Below are 20,379 nucleotides of genomic sequence, written 5' to 3'. Positions count from 1 at the left end.
TTTTGTTACTGAGCCCCACCTCCTGATACCATGTCTCTGACACGACAGAAGCTCCCGAGTGAATGAAAATCAACTGTTTTTAAAATGCCTCAGAACAGACAAGAACTGCAACAGATTTTGCTTGCTTGCTTGCTTGCTTGCTTTTTTTGTTTGGTTGGTTGGTTTGGTTTTTCAAGACAGGGTTTCCCTGTGTAGCCCTGGCTGTCCTGGAACTCACTCTGCAGACTAGGCTAGCCTCGAACTCAGAAATCCGCCTGCCTCTGCCTTTTGTTTTTTTGTTTTTCAAGACAGGGATTTTCCTATGTACAATCCTAGTTGTCCTGGAACTCACTCTGTAAACCAGGCTGGTCTCCAACTCAGAGATCATGCCTGCCTCTGCCTTAGTACCAGTGCTGAGATTAAAGGCATGCACCACCACTGCCAGACTCAAAATTTGATTTTTTTTTTGTTTTTTTTTTTTGGGGGGGAGGTATTTGTTTATTTAATGTTTGTTTAACTTTTATTGATTCTTCGTGGATTTCACATCATGTACCCTAATTCCATTCATCTCCCTGTGGGGCTGTGGTGCTCACTCGAGGGCTTGGGTTCTGTTGGGCTAAGCTGTGGGTTCCGTGTGTCTGGCACCCCAGGCAGCTCAGGGGGAGCAGAAGCATGGGAATTCGACTGAGTTTACTCCACGGCGCTGGGCTATGGAAGCCACTGAGTTCCACTCCGGGCATGGGGAGATCCCAGTCTGAGGTCCTGCGGGCAGAGCTCTTGGATTGGGGGTCTCTGGGACAAGGTGGCTGGCCAGAGACCAGCTGATCTCAGCCCTTGGGCACCCAGACGCCACTGGGAGACCGCAGAAGGACTGAGATGGGGGCGGGAGGGGGGCATAGGGCTGTACCAGCCCACAGCCGAAAGAGACGAGATAGAGAAGTTCTTGTGGCACCTCATGGAGTAGAGACTCTTGGTCGCAGTGACTCACTTGGCTGGGTCATGGCTGGGTCATGCATGGCTGGCTCAGCCAGCTTGCTTGAGTTGTTGAGCCTCCATCACTGGAACGCAGGGAGGTCCTCCAGCCGGAGACTAGGTGGCAGCTCATTGATTGAAGGCCCCCTTTACGGTTCTCCACAGCAGGTCCCAAAGACAAGAGGAAGTTTTAAAACGTTTATTGTCATGGTGGAAAGTGGATGAGCTGAACCCCGTGTCCTAAGGGGGGGAGGGGCCTGAGGTTAAATACTTTTTATAAGTAGGAGGGTCTGGGAAGGAATGCTTAATTGGCTCCACCCTCTGGCCTTTAGGTATCTCATTAATATGGAGATCTCTTGAGGCTCTGAGACCTGTAGTCACGCCCTCTACCTGTGCTATGTGACCAAAGGCCACAAACCTTTCTTTGGGAGGGGCTGTAGATAGCTTAAGATAAGTGAAAGGAATCAGGGCCCAGGAGCAAGGCTGAACTTCTACCGTCCCATCAGGGTCATCGGGGTTCAAAGCAGACTCAGCTGGATACCCCACTGCTTCTCACAGCCCACTTCCTCACACTCTCCCATCCCTTTGTATCCACCCTCCACCTTTGCAACCACATCCCCCCCAAAAAAAAATAAAATAAAAAAAGAAACAACAACAAAAACCCATCTCGTAGTAGAAGCTGCAGTGTGTCCCAGTGTGTCACACAGTATACCCTTTTGTCCACACACACTTGCAAATGTTCATTGCAATGAGTCATTGGTCCAGTTCCAGGCCTCTGGCTTCTCCAGCACTACCAATACTGAATTCTCACTGGACTCTTTTCAGATCCTGTTGTTGCCTGTGTCATGGAGATCCTGCATCCAGCAAGACCTCTCTATGTGATTCAGCAGCTCATAGACTGGGTAGATGTTGGAGTGAGCCAACTGAAAGCCCTGGATCTGGACTTGAGTAGCAGCTCAGTTGGCCAGCCCACCATCTCTCCCTCACCCACACTACCCACCATTAGGGCTAACTCTCCAGCACTGCCCCAACTAGCTCACTTAATGCTACAGCTGGCAATGAATGGGGTCATCTTTCTGGCCTGCCACAGATGGTGAGGGACAAGGAGGACAGAATGCATCTCTCCTATGCCCGTGCCACCTCAGGCAGATGAGGAGAGGGGCCAGCTTTCCCAAGCTTACACTCTTGGGTCATCATCCATGTCTCCAACACTAAAGGCAGATTTACTGTGCTGCCCAGGTCAGGGGCGGGGTGGGATCAGCTCTTCACAGCCTATGAACATCCATATGGTCCCAGGCAGCAGCCCAGATCAGGGATGTCCAAATGGCCTTTGATGCTAACATGAACCAAGGACATCCACACAGACCCATGCTGCTCCATGGCAAGGGACCCAGATATGGCTCTCAGCATCAGTATGGACTGGGACTTCACCATGGCCTCAGGTGGCAGGGCAGGCTACTCACGTCAGGCTGGTCCTCACCACCCTCACATCTCCCTTCATAATGCTCAAACCATTCTGCTTCTCTTTCTCAACCATCTCTCCACCACATCCTTGCTCACTGTAGTGGCCCCCAATCCCACTGCATGGGTGGCAGTAGACAGGTCTCTCAGACTTTGTTTTTTATTTAGGCCAAAAAAGCTTATATTTCTGAGTGCCTCACTAGCCAAAGACTCTTTTCAAAGCCTTGGTTTTAAAAAAAAATTACAATTTTATTTCCTTTTTCTTAGAGCTCTTCTCGAATCATATAAATGTCAGGCTGCTTAAACCTTAAGTCTATACTTTGTGGCTCAAACTCAGCTGCTAAGGCTGATATGTGAAGTTGATTTCCAGAACCCACGGGGTGGAATGAGAAGCTGATTTGCACAAGTGTCTCCTGATCTCTACAGATGCACAAGCACATGCACACACACACACACATGTACACACACACACACACACACACATGCATGCACAAATAAATAAATATTCCTAAAATGTTAAAGAGCAAAACAAAGACCACCAAGCATTGGCGTTCATAATCTTAAGTAAAATGTTTTCAAACAGAACGTTACTGAATATAATAAATAGAGCTTATAAATTCATTACTGGGGTTGGTGGGGTGGCTCAGCAGGTAAAAATGTGTGTCTCTATTCTATGCCTGACTACTTGATTTCTATTCAAAATTTCATTTCCAATAGGAGTCTTTCTCAGCATAATAAAGCCACACATAACTCTACAGGGAACTCAGCATTTTCTCTATTGCTGTGTAACAAACCATTATAACGCAGTGGCTTTAGACCAATAACAATTATTCACCTTTGCTCCCATCCAGAACTTACCTGAGCCTCAGAAGATGGGCCTTTCCAGGACTGTCAGTCAGCAGTGGCTGGGACTGAGGATACTGCCAAAGCTTTTTCAACGCAGTGTACAGCAAAGATATTGTAGATATTGAACTTCCCCCTAGGCATCTCCTCCCATGAGAAGTCACCATGGAAAGGACCTCAAGAGAATTCTGTTCCCTAAGGACAGATAGAGACATCCAAAGAGAGTGTCCCAGTACAGAGTAACATGTACACCATTTCTTAAGCTGGCTTAGAAAAGCAAGAGCACTTACTGTCTCATAGTATCTTTCTTGATACGGCCATGGATGTCTATTGAAATCGAAAAGGATGCTGCCTAGACTGTACTTATTAAAGGGACAGTGTCACTTTGCAAATATGTCTTAAACAACCCCGTGACATCATACTTAATGAGCAGGAGCCAGCAGTGATAGGAATGTTCCCATTATGGTCATAAACAAAGCAAGCATGGTCACTGTTAATTATCATCATATTATTCTTGCATAGAAAAGGTATGTGACCTTATCCTAGCACAGAAAGTGGAATATTTGACAACAGTATTCTAGTGTGGTTAAGACCTCATAAGCTTTGGTACCTCTCAATGGCTGTGATTTTGATCTCCTGGAACTCTGTAAATACAGATGAGAGGCTGGTTGTACCCCATGTGTTCCGGTTTGTTAACCTCTAGATCCGAGTTTCTGGCTAAATACTAATTAGGATCGTGAAAGTAAGAAGTAGAAACATCCGGCAGGAGGTGGTGACTACTTGCTGTAGATAATATGATATGCATTTGTAAAGGTCAAAAGAATCAGCTGAAAATATTATAGCAAACATTACAAACCTTAGGAAGATGCATGAGCGTGTTGATACTAGCCTTCAGAGAATGGAGCTGTTGAAGACCTTGGATTCTTCCCCACTATTGAAAAAAATAAGGAATATATTGAAAAATGATGATAGTAAAAAAAAAAAAAAAAGATACTGTAGAGCGTGGCAAGAATTCTGTACAATCTCCCCAGAAATGTCAAAACAACCCTTAAGACTATTGTCTATTCTATGCATCCATGTGTGAGCATGTAAAAATGACACAAAGTTGCATATTGTAGTAGTGTTAAAATGTTGCACACAACCAGTCTAGCAAATAGAATACTGGTACACACACACATATATATATATATATGTGTGTGTGTGTGTGTGTGTGTGTGTGTGTGTATGTGCGTACATGTATATGTATATGTGTATGTGTGTATGTGTATATATGTATGTGTATGTGTGAATATATTAATATTAATATTAGTATTAATATTAAGCATCCATCAGTGAAGAACTCTGATCTATGTTAATATGGGATGGGTTTCAAGACAGCCATGCCAGAATACTTCGACTGTCAATATTTGTCTGAAAAATCTTGGAACAAACATATCAAAACCTCCTCACAGGTACTTCATACGGTGTCTGTAGAGCAGTTAAGAGATAGGCATACTGGCAGTGTTATTTGCTTCCAAACACAGGAGCTAGGTAGCTGGGAACAGAAACAGAAAAATACTTGGTACCAAATGTTCATTACTGTGTTTTGATTCTTGACCTGAATGACTGTGTCATTATGTAAAATTTAAATGCTGGGGCTGAAAGGAGCCTCCTAGTTTGGGTAGTGGGGTCACGTCTCCATCTCATAAATACTGGTGCGAGGTATAGCTCAAAGTCAGAGAGTATATTCAGCATATCAAAGTCAGAGAGTATATTCTGCATATCAATGTCAGAGTGTATATTCTGCATATCAATGTCAGAGAGTATATTCTGCATATCAATGTCAGAGTGTATATTCTGCATATCAATGTCAGAGAGTATATTCTGCATATCAATGTCAGAGTGTATATTCAGCATATCGGAGTCAGAGAGTATATTCTGCATATCAATGTCAGAGAGTATATTCTGCATATCAATGTCAGAGTGTATATTCTGCATATCAATGTCAGAGAGTATATTCTGCATATCAATGTCAGAGTGTATATTCAGCATATCGGAGTCAGAGAGTATATTCTGCATATCAATGTCAGAGTGTATATTCTGCATATCAATGTCAGAGTGTATATTCAGCATATCAAAGTCAGAGAGTATATTCTGCATATCAATGTCAGAGTGTATATTCTGCATATCAATGTCAGAGTGTATATTCAGCATATCAGTGTCAGAGTGTATATTCAGCATATCAATGTCAGAGTGTATATTCAGCATATCAAAGTCAGAGTGTATATTCTGCATATCAATGTTAGAGTGTATATTCAGCATATCAATGTCAGAGTGTATATTCAGCATATCAGTGTCAGAGTGTATATTCAGCATATCAATGTCAGAGTGTATATTCAGCATATCAGTGTCAGAGTGTATATTCAGCATATCAGTGTCAGAGTGTATATTCAGCATATCAATGTCAGAGTGTATATTCAGCATATCAATGTCAGAGTGTATATTCTCCATATGTAAGTCCTGGGTTCAATCCCCATCAGCAAAAGGAAAAGAGGAAGAAGATGAGGAAAAATTAAAGTACCTTTTAAATATTTTATTAATAGATATCAATTGTGCATATTAGTTGGGTGTGGCCTAATAGTTCAATTAAATCTTTTTAAACATTTTGGGGGTTGACTCCCTTTCTTTATATGTTTGTCACGTGTCACAGGTCACGGAGGCACGGAGATCTAAGCAAGCTCATGGAGTAGAGGCTAAACATACACCCACATGGCTTTGGATCTCTGTATACAGTGTGGATAACCTCTGTGGTCTCAGCTAATTCACCTCCCTGTGACCCCCTAAAAGCCAACTGGAAGCAGTGTCCCTTAGCTCTTCCAAAGGGCAAGTGAGATTATCCTGGTCATTGTTTGTCTCATGTCTTTTTTTTTCCCCATTTTTGAAGGTATTTCTTTTATAAGGGAGCCAGACGTGGCAGCTAGACTGAAAAGTCTTCCAACATTCTGTACAAATATATAATATACAAATATACACAAGGCTATGGCCAAGAAAAGACATAACAACAATAAATGACTGTGGTGGCTTTGGTGTTGACAACCACTCCGAGCTTCTCAAGCCCCCAGGAAGCAAGGACCCAACACAGGCTACAACATGTAAAACATGTCACATTTATACTGTGTACACCTTAGCATAAAAACCCCATTGTCCCCTCTGTCCAAAAACCCTCAGGTGGGAAGAAAGGTTGTTTACCTGATAACCCACATAAGGAAGCTCATTGAAGGTAGGAGAACCCCTCAGAATGACGTGGTTCACCCTAAAACTATTAATAGCACAAGGCATGCCCTTAGAGACAGGCAGTAAGAGCAACTGAGAAGGTGGCTTGCTCCCTGTGCTCAGCATTGCTTCCCCCAGACTCACTCCATCTCAGTGAACTGGGCGAACATGGCTTTCTGAACAGCATCTTTGCAGGAATCGGCACCTAACAACCCATACGCACTGCCTTCGGCTTTTAAGCCAGCTCTTTCTAGCCTGACTGGAGCCTCAATGGCAGCTATGACATCTTGACACTTTCTTCCTGAGCCTGAGCCTTCCCACAAACCCAAAGCCTGCAGCATCTTGTTGCCAATGTTACTGTGGTCAGTGCCGTCTTTGGTTGGCTGCTCATAATTCACGGTGCCAGCATCAAACTGGTTCTTGCGCTTGGGCTCTGGGGGGGGGTCTCTGGAATTCCATATTTCTCTCCTCTTTCTGCTGCTCGATCTCGGTATTTCATCTCTCTCTCCCTCAGCTCCAAGGCTTCCAACCCCTACTCTCTCAACCTGGGTCTTTGGTAGATGTCCATATTTTGCTTGTGTAAATCCGAGAGCTGCTGGTGCCTGCCCAGGGCATCTGTTTGAGAACTGACGTAGCACAACAGGCAGGTCGTCTTCTTCCAGTCAGCTAGTTTCTCTTCCTCACTCTCAAGTCTCTGTAAGCACTAACCAGACCTCTTTTAGGGGGGTTTTCTTCATCTCCATTTCGCACCAATGCAGGGATGAGTTGCTGCCTAAGCTAAGGCTTCCATCTTCTCAAAAGCAGCAAAGCCAGCATCTGCTCCGGCAGATTCTCTCCTTTCTTCTTCTCTCAATGAATTGACAGGTTGAACGCTTTTTTTTTTTTTTTTTTTTTTAATTTTTCTTTCCGCTTGTTTAAACTCTTAGCCCAGCATCCCATGTCTTTGGCAGTCTGTTGAGCAGTTTTGCTCTTGGGTTTTTCTTTCTTCTCCTTTCCCTCTTTTGTGGAAGGCAGGCCAGCTTGCTGGTTAGAGCTAGACTCTGCAGCTGGCACCTAGGTCTCCTTCTCTCCATCCCAATACAAGTACTGCTGTGTTAAGGGATTATAGCAGTACTGTGAGTTGGGGTCAGAGCACAGCCCTGTTGTGGGATCATAGTAATATCCTGAAGATGCATCATATTGATACGGGGGCGTGTCAGGTACCACATTCTTGGTACCAGGAACTATACCAGTAGGGGAAGTGCTAGGCTGTGCTTCCTCAGTCAGAGAGCCAAGTGAGTTGGAGGTCTGATTATAGAGTTGGGGACTGTGGGACACTACAGCTGCTGAGGTGGTAGTCACTGTGGTGCCTGATGTAGCTGATGGATGAGACTCCAACCCTCCAGCTTGTTGCTGATAAAACCGCTAGTAATCCTGTGAGTATTGAGTATACTGTGTATAGCCAATATCCTGGCCTGGCCGCATATAACTGTAGTCAACACTGCCTCCTTCACCACTTTGAGACTGAGTGGATAACCACCGAGCAGCAGCAGTGGCGGTACTAGCTACAGAGAAGGCGCTGGCACGGTTACCGTCTGGAAGGAACAAATCCTTTCTGGCACTTTTGCAAAATCAACTCCAATAGTTTTCCCATCTGTAGCCGCCTGTGGCCACAAACGAACTGGGTTCACCTGAGCCCAGGTTCAGGTGAGGGCTGGAAACGAAAGACGGAGACAGAGAGAGAAGAGAAGCATGAAGCCAAGACAAAGTTTTCTGATCAAGGCTCAAATTTTAATATTCAGCTCTTCTATTTAAAGGCAAGGCCCCACCGAACCCATCCTTTGTTTCAGCCGGATTATGTCTCAAGGTAAGCCCAGTGGGCAGTCTATTCTTCTAAGTTCCTGTAGAAAGTTGTGTGTGCATATATGTAAATATATATGTGTGTGTATATATATATATGTGTGTGTGTGTGTGTGTGTGTGTGTGTATGTGTGTATATATATATATGTATATATATGTGTGTGTGTGTGTGTAGATAGATAGCTAGATAGATATTCATCCATATTACCTGAGCCAAGGTGGATAACTCCACCTAGGTTCTATTACTAGGTCTATTGTGGAAACAAGGTCTTTCCAGCCTGCTCAAGGCTGGGGAGAGGACACACCCATCAATTTTCAATGGAGGATGGAGACACTGTAATATCTGAAGCAGCTGAGAGTCACCCATTGCAGAAGAGAGCTGCACAAATGCAAAGCCTCTGTTCTGTTGTGTCTGTTTGTGTTTTATGAGGAGAATGTTATTGACAGCTAAGGAAGCATAGGGAGATAGCAGTGTCATATGGACTGAACAGACTCTAGGGTTCCAGTGGGCGTCTCCTGTTCAGAGTCAAACGTGTCTGCTCCGCATCGGAAGCCTTTTAGTGTTTTCCTGGAGTTGTTAGGGCAACACTTGTTACAAAGCCAATCTTCAGACTTAGGTCCGGGGCTGCTATAACGCATTGCAGTGTGCTTTCCTTGAGTCACCCATTCTTTTCTGATTGGCTTCCATCCAGCTGGTAGCATCTTGCCAGGGATGAAACTCCACCTGTTTTCTTCTTCATCAGCCTCACATCTGCAGGCTGAGGGCCTTCCAAGGACTCCACCATTTCTCGAATATCACTCTCGGTGATGGTGGTAGGAAGGCCATGGAGCATGATGGTCTTGCTCTCTCTCTCTCATCAGTGATGTCGTGGCTATAGCCATGTTCTCCATAGTCACCATCTGAATGGTAGCCATCTTCAGACCGGTCACTGTCCCTTCTTTCACGCTTTCTCTCTGGACTATCATAGTCTCCATAGTCATCATATCTATCACCTCTGCGATCATCACTTGATCTTTTGTAATCTGAGTCCCTCCGCCTGCTTCTAGATTCAGGATCATCACGGTCATCCCTGTCTATGATGGAACCATAACTTCTATCTTCCACTATGTTCTGTTCCACTCGCTCTTTTGTCTGAACCCATTGTCTCACTGAAGATCTAGCACACTGCTTCAAAAGGTTTAATTTTTCTCCACCACAAAGGGAACAAAGCAGAAGCAATAGCGTTTTGGCTTCCCAGAACCTCCTACAAGGTTTGGCTGCTCCACAGAATGGTCTTCTCCTACTCACAGTTGTCTTGGGTCTTGATAGGGAAAGTACCTAGTAAAATCACCACACTGCAACCTAAGACAGAGGATGCAGGAGGAAAATCATTAGCATGTTTCTGAGGAAACTTACAAGTTAGAGAACCAGAAAGTCTTAGCCCAGAAAATGGGCTTGAGAAACACCCCTTGCACAGACCCTCACACCCTTGCATTACCTATCTGACTTGGCCTAAACCCCCTTGTTATATTATAAGCATTCCCAGGCTTGTTAGTCAAGGGTGCCTTCATCCATAGAGAATCTACTGCTACCTCTTAGAGAAACTTCATTTAGAGCAGAACGTCTTAAACTTGAGTTCGCAAAAAGATCATGTTATCTTATTCTTTTGGTTTCTTCTTGTTGTTTTTGCTGGGGGAGGGAGTTGTTTTTACAATTCAATGCAGGGTCTCACACATGCTCAGCATATATGTCCCTGATGCCCCCAATATCCAAGCTATTCTTTCCAGTTTGTTTTCTTTCTAAGACAGTCTCACTATGAAGGCTGTGGTGGTTTGAATATGCTTGGCCCATGCTTTTCTTAGGAGGTGTGGCCTTGTTGGAGGAAGTGTGTCACTGTGCAGAAAGGCTTTGAGGCCTCCTAGTCCTCAAGTTCCACCCAGTGGGGAAGAATTAGTCTCCTTCTGGCTTCCTCCAGATCAAGATGTAGAACAACTCCTTCTCCAGTACTGTGTCTGCCTGAATGCTGCCATGCTTCCCACTATGATGATAATGGACTGAACTTCTGAGATTGTAAGCCAGCTCCAATTAAACGTTGTCCTTTATAAGAGTTGTCTCGGTCATGGTGTTGTGAGAATAAAATTTGAAAACAGCTTGAAACAGTAACAAAATTCAGGGTCAGCAAAGACCACCAGCAACTTGTTAAATATAGCCATAATAAAAACATCACGTCCCTCCGGGGGCAGGGTGACCAAGAAATGAAAAGGCATGCAAGGACATGCCCAGACAAGTCCAGACAAGCCCAAGTGAGTAATGGGCCACCTGGTATTTACTTTTCTCCCTTTCCGGGAGGTCCAAGGTTTCTTGGTCAAAAAATAACTGGACATCCTGCTAGGTAAACATCTTGCTGGATCAACATCCTGCCAGCCCTAATGATTGCTTACTTAAATTGCAGACCCAATCACATGTAACCATGCCAGCTTTTCCCGCCCTCCCTAACTCTACCTATAAATATTCCAAACTTTCTGGGCTCTGGGTCGAATCCTCCAAGGGCCCTCGCCAGTAAACCACCTCTGCTGTTGCATCAAGAAGGTCTCTCGTGAGTCTTTGGGTGCGCGCCTTTCCGGACTTGAGTGAGGGTCTCCCTTTGGAGGTCTTTCAGTGTCTCTTCACAGCAATAGAAACCCTAAGACAAAGGCCAAGCCACCAGAAACTTGCCATGTAGGCCCCCATACTCGGGAGACCCTTCCTCAAGTCTCAGGAAATCATGACCACCCAAAGATCACAAGAAACCATACCTGGATGCAATCAGCAGAGGTTTATTAGGGAAAAGAGCTGGCAGCCAGCGGTCTGACCACTACTCGCGCAGGAGTAGGGTCCGACCCCCGCCACCCAGTCTGAGGAAGGTTTTAAAGGAAAAAAAACACAAACCAGGGTAGTGGGAAGGGGTGAGGGGTTGCCAAGGATACATAACATAAGAATAGTGAAACATTCCAGAGAAACCCACCCGGAAAGGTTAATAGCCATGGAAATTACTCAGTACAATCATGTTTCTCAAAAATGTGGTCTTACCATGTCACTGTCCCCTATACTGTCATTACAAAATATTTCTCACTTCCTCCAGTCACAGCCCCACCTAGATGGCTTATATCTTTATCTGTAGTCAGGAATGTGGCTTCCTGCCTTGGGCCTCTCCCACCCATAGGTAGGCCTGCTGCTTGAGGCTTGATTCAGGGGCAGTGTCCTCCACCCGAAATGTGCCCCGGGGAAAGTGAAGGCCTGAAATCTTATTTTCAGTTCCTCGTTCTGGAATCTGCACTTTTCTGCCCAGGTCTAAGGGCAAAGAAATCTACACATATTTCATAAAATGGCCTTTATAATTTTTCACTCTACATGAGCAAAGTCCCAGAAAAAAAAAACAAAACCTCAAAATATCATTTGTATAACTGACCTCAGAGAAGATACAAAGAAGGAGATGAATGAGGTAAAAAACCAAAAATCTCTACCTGAGAACTTTAAAAGACTGAAAATTTTGAAGAAGACGCCAAAAGATAGCCCTCCCATGCTCATAGGTGGGCAAAACGAATATAATAAAGATGGTTACATGACTGAAAGTGATTTATAGATTTGATGCAGTAACCATCAAAATGAAGTCGTCTGCAACAACCCCTGCCCCTACCCTCCACTGGATGTTTATATGCCTAGTCTTACAGTCAGTACCAACAGTCAAAACGACTGTGAGATAGTTCATGCTACAATGGCTGTATCGTGCCTTGAGGGTGGCTTTGCTAAGCCCTTCTAGTTGGCTCTGACTCTTACATTTTTTCCCACTCTGTCTTCCATAATGTTCAATCAGAGCCTTAGAGAAAGTGGTATACATGTCCGGTTTAGGGCTGAGTATTCAACCATCACATAGTCTCAGAACCTCGATCAGCCATGGATCTCTGATTTGCTGTAGGTTTTTTTTTTTATTATTGTAACAATGAGCATAGAAATATCCATTCACTTGTTCAAGATCCTGTAGTTAGCAAATGGATAGGCTGGGCTTCAAAACCAGAAACACGATCTGACCTTAAGTTTTCTCTTTAAGTTGTTGTTTTGTATGTGTGTGTACTTGTTGTAGAGAAAGGGTCTCCTATAGCCTAGGCTGGCCTTGAACCCCCTTACATAATAAAGGATAACTGAACTCCTGATCCTCCTGCCTCCACCTTCCATGGGTTGGGCTACAGGCTTGTGACACCAGTTTTTCCTTTCATAGCATGAGAATAAATTGTAAAAATGAAATTTTAGGTCTCAACATGAGAGATTCTTAGGTTCAGAGTTTCAATTTACACACAAGTGTTAGCTGCCCTTGGGGTGCATCCCAGGGACTTGAACTAACATTTCAAAAGAACAAAGGACCCAAGATAGAGGCAATAAAACACCTGGGTGAACAGTCACTCAAAAGAATTCTCCCAGAGAGATACAGAGGTAAATAGGGACAGAGACTGGGAAGGAAACCAAGCTTGAGAACGGATGTTAAAATCAGCCTTTGTAGTTATTGATTAAGAGGTAAAACTGCCTTTATGAGCCTTGTGAATATTTGGTATATAAATGACCCCAACTCTGATTCAGGACTCTCTTTTGCCTGCACACAAGAGAGTCCTGGTGCACCAGTATCAATAAACCTCATGTTATTACAACGAGACCTGCCTGTGGGTTCTCTGTGGGAGCACGTCCCTTGATTTTGGATACTTAGAGTCCTACAATTACATTTTTTTTGTCATTTTCAAATAGGTCCTATACATAACTTATTCATGTTATTTTAAAGATATCTCATTTTGGGGAGGGAGTTGTGACTGGAATTACTTCTCTATCTTATTTATAAAGTGTCAGATAACAATAATTTATGTGTGTTGATTGATTGTTTGATTTTTGGGGGACAGGGTCTCACCTCATGTGCCCTTACTCCAGGCCTGAGCAGGCCTGCGAGCCATTTACCACAGTAGACCAAACAACAGTAGGACCTAGGAGGAGGCCTTGCATTGCAGACCTTGGTGCCCTGCAGACTGTCACAGGAGCTAAGAAGAATGGACCGCCTGCTGAGCTAGCCTTGACACCTTCAGGCTACTTCTCCTTGCCCAGCCCCTGGGCTGAACCGAGAAGAGACTCTAGGGGGTGGGGCTTACCCTTTATAAGTGAAAGCAAAATATTAAACTTGGGGCCTTGATCAGAGAACTTTGTCTTGGCCTCATCTCTTCTCGACCTCCATTCCCCTTTCATTCCCAGCCTTCCTCTCAGGTGAACCTGGTTCCCGTAGCTGCTGGCGGCTACAACCTCATATAGCCAAGACAGATCAACTCTATGAAGCCAAGAATGACCTTCGGCTCCTGACCCTCCCTCTCTGTACTCGCTAAACTCTGGAATTACAGGCAGTATGTACCACACTCATGTTTTTAAAACACACTCCACTACCTCCTCTTATCAGCTCTAAGCATTCCCTTCTGGTTGTCTTAAGGTGTCTCCAAGGAAATAAGTGTCTTTTACTCCAGTAATTGCTTCACTGGCCACCGAGTATCAGGTTTCTGCTCCGTCACTTTCTTCTGCAATGTCACCAACGTACCAGCAGAGGGCACACTAGAGCAATCTTTAGGAACTCGAACTCCTTTCCGAGGAGGGGACAACTGAACTGTAACTTGGTGAATTAAAACATGTCCATGTCACTTGGGAGGCAGAGGCAGGTGCATTTCTGAGTTCGAGGCCAGCCTGGTCTATAGAGTGAGTCCAGGACAGCCAGGGCTACACAGAGAAACCCTGTCTCAAAACAAAAACAAAAACAAAAAAGTGTCTATGTGAAAGGGAAGGGGCAGGGTCACAGCCGGATCAGAGTGCACTGACAATTTCCTGACATACAGATACACCAAAGCTGGTGTAGGAAGACTGATAGAATTTTCTGGAAGGTTCTAAAGTCCCACATTAGATCTCCATGTAAGAATGCTGTTCATAACCAGGCGGTGGTGGCGCACGCCTTTAATCCCAGCACTTGGGAGGCAGAGGCAGGCGGATTTCTGAGTTCGAGGCCAGCCTGGTCTACAGAGGGAGTTCCAGGACAGCCAGGGCTACAAAGAGAAACCCTGTCTCAAAACAAAGCAAAACAAAACAAACAAACAAAAGAGAATGCTGTTCATGAATTTTGAGCAGAAGACTGACAAAATATGTTTACAATGGACCAACCGAACCAGATAAGGCATGCCAATGTGCATGAGGAGGCTAGCTATGTATACTAAATGGGGGTATATAAGCCAGAAGGACCACCAAAGCACATAGTGAGACTCACTAAGGAGACAGAAGAGGGAGCTAAGCAAAACTGTTTGATTTTCTATTTTCATGTTTAAAGGTTGTGCTGCCTGGTCTTTTGGTCAACTTGCTGCAAGCTAAGTGTATTAGGGTTTTCTAGAGACACAGAACTTATGGAATGTCTCTATATATTAAGAGAATTTATTGTAATGACTTACAGTCTGTAGTCCAACTAACTCAACAATGGGCAGCTGTGGATGGGAAGTCCAAGAACCTAGCGATTGCTGACTCCCACGAGGCTAGTTGTTTCTCCTGGTCTTCTGTATAAACTGAAACCCTGGAGAAATAGCTTCTAACAGATATGCTTTGCAATGAAGTGCAAGCAGACAAAGAAGAGTGAACCTTCCTTTTTCTGATGTCTTTATATAGGCCTCCAGCAGAAGGCATGGCTCACATTAAAGGTGTATGCCACCATACTTGGATCTTGAACTTGCTTTGTCCCAGGCTGGAATCTGCTTGCCTCAGTCTCCTGGGATTAAAGGCCTGTGCTACCTTGCCAGACCTAAGCTTTTCATGGCCGCTATGTCTCAAAATCTTTATGTCAAGATCCTGGTCAGAAGCCTGTGTCTTTCAGCCTCAAGATCTGGATCACAGGTGTGCCCTTCATTTCTGGAACGGTAAACGCATGCTCTGTAATCTACAACAGTCGCCTGCCTGCATGATGGGCTGGTCCGGTAAAGACACAAATGCCTTGGAAGTAACCACACCCACCACTCGGGTGTCAGGCCACTCCACAAGAAAGAACCCATGCCTGACACTGGCCAAGAATATGAAACTACACAGGTCATAAGCCTAGGGGAAAGCCAAATACTATTGTCCTTCAAAAGGAACATAATAATAAAATGACCCCTAATGACATTCTGCTAATCAGTGTCTCTCTCAGCCATCACCAGACAAGTTTCCTCTTGGCGTAGACAGGGACTAACACAGAGAACACCCTGAACAATGTTCAGAGAGAGAGAGAGAAAGAGAGAGAGAGAGAGAGAGAGAGAGAGAGAGAGAGAGAGAGAGAGAGATTTTGGAACACTCAGTCTTAACTGGAATGTCTTCATCAAGCCCCTCCCCTCAGGGCTTGGGGAGCTAAATAGGGGGGCAGGTAGAAAGATTGTAAGGGCCAGAGGGACTTCATGAGTCCATGTAAATCGTGTCTTCAGACACAACAGGACTGATGTGCATGGGAACTCACAGAGACTATGGCAGCATGCACAGGGCCTGAACAGGTTCAAGGCGGATGGGGTTCCAGCACTAAAACAGGGACATGAACATAGGTCCCCATCTCTAGCCAACAAGCTATCCCCAATTGGTATTTGCTTGCAAAGGAAAAATTAGTTTTTCTATAGTCTTACTGAATATATTAGCCACACTAAAGGGACCGGCTCCTGCCCAGCAATAGATGATGAAGACAATGAAAAGTTAATGTTATTTTTCTGGACATTTTTTTTCTCACAGTGCGTTGTTTGGGCATTTTTTTTCTTATCAGCCTTTTGCTTATATGATATGTTATCTGATTTTGTGTTCTTGTGTGTGTGCATGTGTGTACTTGTGGTTTTCTTTATTCTTTTTTATTATGTTGTTGCCTGTTTGTTTTTGAGAGAGAGAGAGAGAGAGAGAGAGAGAGAGAGAGAGAGAGAGAGAGAGAGAAACAGACAGAGAGACAGAGAGAGGGAGGGAGGGAGGGGGGAGCAGTTGTGGAAAAGAAAACCATGACCAAAATATATAATATTAAATTTTTCAACGAAAATAAAATTGGCAATTATACATTGACTGTATTTGTTTGGAATTGTTGTGCCTTTTTTTTTTTTTTTTTTTTTTTTTTTTTTTTGTCTTCTTGCTTGCAATTCGTATTAACATGGAAGCTTTATTATAGACTGCAGGTAACACTTTGCCCACCAGATGGCAGAACAGCGCTACCGTTACTTCCTGACTGGCCACCTTTGCTGTCTACGCATCTGCCTTACGTAAAAATCCTAGTAAATCTTTCAAAACAAAAAGACACACACACACAGTCTTCTTTGATTCTCCCTAAGAATGTTTCAAGCCAAAATATTGTACACCTCATTCTAGAAATGACTTTCTACTGAAGCTGTTCGGGTGACTTTTTTTTGTAATTATAATACGTATTAGTAGCACAAAACCATATAACCTAGCTATTTTGAGGGACAGTTAGATACTGTGAAGAAAGAGGACAAAGGAGTCCTAAAGGCTCATTTTGCCCTCTTCTAAGTCGTCACCACCTCCTGATCGAGACACGGGCATGCGCACTAAGGTGTTGGCGGCAGCCGCACCGAGTGACGCGACTCCTTAAAGAGAAGCAACGACGAGCTCCGCGCTGCCACCCAGTGGCGCCAGCTCTTCTTTTCCAGACTTGTAGAACCAGATTTAGCCCTGTGGTCCACAAATCCTCTCAAAGGACTTTATGCTTTGCAGTCCCTCTGTGTCGCCACTACTGACACGAAGTATCCTCTGTACCACAGGGGGACCCCACCCCACCCCACCCCGCGCCGCAGGAGTTGTCTGAACCTAACGTCAAGGCCTCCTCTCTTCCCTGACCCTGAAGCTCTCCTGAAGCAATCCTAGGCAGCCTTGGGTTTTCTCTCTGAGCCCCCAGGCACTGGTCCTCCAGCAGCAGCCTCACGTTCAAGGGGAAGTTTGAAGAAGTAATCATACGTGTTCTCTCTGGGCAAGAGCGACACAATTTACTAGGGGAGGGCCCAGCCACAGTCACACAGACTCAATGCTGAGAACTGGGTTTATGTGACAGTAAAAGAACACATTGTATCTAATGTGTGAATCCCATCTGGCGAAAGGGCAGAAAGAGTTCTCTTCTCTTGGTTATTTACCAACCAAAACAACAACAAACGGGGGCTGGAAGAGACTTCCAGCACCAAAATATTCCCAGGACATCCCTGCAATGCAGCAGCCATTTTTGTCTCTATGCAATCTCAGTAAAATGCTCAGGACTGCTGTACCCTTTCTAAGGCTCCACTGTCTTCTAGGGCATCCCAGGTCCTTCTGCTCAGAAAGGAAAGAATTCCCTTGCAAACTGCACTTCTGGAGTTCTCCCCTCTCAGTTGCCCCTCCTTCATCCCCTCCTAAAGTACACCCCCTAATACAGCCATTTTCTCCAATGTCACCTTGAGTAGCTTTCCCCCTCTTTGTCCTCAGTAATTAAACAGAAGCGGGGTGGGGAGGGGCAGTAATGCCGTTCTAGGATGCTTTATGACACAGATCTTTCTCCCATTTCAGTGACTCCCCTAATTGCTCATATATTGAAATCACCAGGTCACCTGGCGTGGAGGAACTTACCTATAATCCCAAGACTTGAGATGCTGGGGCTGAAGAATCAAGTTTGAGGCCAGAGTGGGCTAACGCTGGGACACACTGTTTCAGGAAGAGCAGAACAGTGTGAAAAGGGTTAAAATAAAAACAGATACACCAAGAATTAAACAGGTACACCAAGAATTAAGTCAAAGCTGGGAAATAGCTCCTCTGCCCACTTTACCCAGCATTCGTCCGAATTCATCTCCCACCTGGACGCTTGGGATAGCCCCACCTTAATAGACAGGCATTCTCTTTTCTTCCTCCTGTACAGAAAGTGAATTATTAACCTGTAACCTAAACTCGCTCCTGCTCAAACATTGTCCAAACCCTTCCAAAATTGACATCATATAGAAACACAGTGTCTCCTCTGAAAGTCCAGCTCTTCCTACGGGAGGTCAGGTTGCTGAGTTTTATAATAACCTAGGGACCGGCGTCTTGTTCTAACTACAAGGACCCAAGCAAGACACCAAACAACAGCTAAGGACCCAAGCAAGGCACCAAACAACAGCTAAGGACCCAGTTTCATAGAATCTGGATTTCTCATTGCAGCCTTAGAGGTGAACCCCTCTATGATGCAGCCATTGAGGGAAACAGAATACAGTCTGGCTCAGACCTACTCAGAGACCCTGACAGCCACCCTGCTGGGACATTGTCTTGAGTCCTGAGCTAGCTGGGCTTTCCCTGAGGCATCTCACCTGAGAAGTAAGTTTATATCTAAAGTAGTGGCTTTTTCCCTACCTCTATTTCAGGCTCCTGCCTGGGTACCAGCTAGCCTGGCTGCAGGCTCTTGGTGTGGACTTTCCACCTCCTCAAGAGCTGAAAGAAATGGATTCATACTCTACCAAGTGGGCTCTGCTTCTCGTCAGACACCCCACCAGGCTGTTTATCCCTGATGTGGGAACATGAACTCTCCCAGAAAGCCTCTGCCTTGATGCCACCCTCTGTCTGCCCATGCTATTAATAACATTCATAGTAAATGTGTTAGCTCCTAATCTGTTTCAGTGTCCTGAGTCACCCGCACATCCACTCTAATGGCCTCCATCCCGGCACCAGGTCTCCCCCAATAAAGCTGGTTCTCCACAAGGGGGCAGAGTCTGAACCCAAACTTTGGGTCTTCCCGGTGCCCAGTTGCTTGGTTTCCCACGTTATTAGACCTGATACTATGGATTCCTTGGCACCAGGTCACTAATTGCTGTTACTCCTGGTCAGAGAGTCCTCTAAATCAACCCTGAAGCAATGTATGGCTTACATGTTTCACTAAGGCCTCAGACATGAGGAACAACTAAAAACAAGACTCCTTCCTTGTTGGGAGCCGACCTTTAGCAGAAAGCGGCTAGAAAGCAGCTATCCACATGCTAGCCACGCCTCCAAGGCTTATGTCATATCCACGCACCTACAAGGGGCGTGGCAAAAGTGTATAAATACCCTAGATTTCCCTTCAAATAAAAAGACTTGATCAGAACCTCTGTCTTGCATCTCTTCTCTTCATCCTCACTCTCTCTCTCTCTCTCTCTAGACCCTTACCTGAAGACTGGAGTGGCAGTTTGAAGGCAGGCAGAGCGGAGCAGGCTGCAACATAGTAACTATTCAGGCTTGTTAAGTCTTTTGTCTCAAGCCAGGTAGAGCGGAGCCGGTGGCAACACTTTCTCACAGACTTCAGAGCTTGCTCTAAAACCTTGCCAAACTTACCCTAGATCAGTCCCAACTAACCCCGAAGTCAGTCTGCAGTCTTACTGTGTAGAGACAACTGGCCTTACCTGCCGTCCCAGACCAATGTTCTGCTTTACTTTCTGTTGCTGTGATAGACACCAGGACCAAAAACAACTTGGGGAGGAAAGCGTTCATTTCAGCTTACAGGTTTGCTGTCCATCATCATGAGAAGGACAGCTGTTGAACTGAAACGGAAGTCAGAAGCAATGTTGCGCCGTCTCAACCCCAGTCTCATCTTCAGCTGCCTTTCTTATACATCTGTGCTTCATACCCGTCCTAAAATCACCCGGTACTTTTAACATTATAATGTAAGGGGTTGGCCTGGTGCTGCTATGTACTCAGATGCTAAATACTGGCCCCCAGGATCTGGTTGCTGTCAAGGATCAGATCCTCATCCACACCAAACAATGCCATGTAAGCAAACTTTGCTTACTTGCTTATATGTAAACTTTGTTCTTATTCTCTGACTAAATCGACGTGGCTGACAGCCAATTACTGGGGAGAATAGAGGTAGGCGGGGTTTTGATTACCAGGCTGAAAGTCGCAGGTTGGAACCACGAGGAGAGAGAAGAGGAGGCAAGGGGAGAAGAAGAAAGAAGGGGGAGAGAACGGGAAGTCTCCATTAGACAAAATGGTCCAGGAGAGCATGGCCGAGTGAAATGCCCATTGAGGACAGTGATGGAGCAACA

General features: G+C 45.0%; 1 long non-coding RNA gene and 1 pseudogene across 1 annotated transcript; both read right to left on the bottom strand.

The window, feature by feature from the left end:
* Positions 1 to 494: 494 nt before the first annotated feature.
* LOC143438861 (uncharacterized) lies at positions 495 to 19,854 on the bottom strand. Its single transcript, XR_013107428.1, has 3 exons — positions 19,738 to 19,854; positions 4,112 to 4,186; positions 495 to 3,450 (listed from the first exon to the last, which is right to left on the bottom strand). It is a non-coding gene; the product is annotated as an uncharacterized LOC143438861 (long non-coding RNA).
* On the bottom strand, positions 6,648 to 9,670 carry LOC143438860 (RNA-binding protein 5-like; annotated as a pseudogene).
* Positions 19,855 to 20,379: the final 525 nt, after the last annotated feature.

Source organism: Arvicanthis niloticus, chromosome 26, assembly GCF_011762505.2.
Source record: "Arvicanthis niloticus isolate mArvNil1 chromosome 26, mArvNil1.pat.X, whole genome shotgun sequence".
In the NCBI taxonomy this organism is placed as follows: Eukaryota; Metazoa; Chordata; class Mammalia; order Rodentia; family Muridae; genus Arvicanthis; species Arvicanthis niloticus.
Note: the sequence above shows the minus strand (reverse complement) of the source record. Positions and strands in the feature narration are given on the sequence as shown.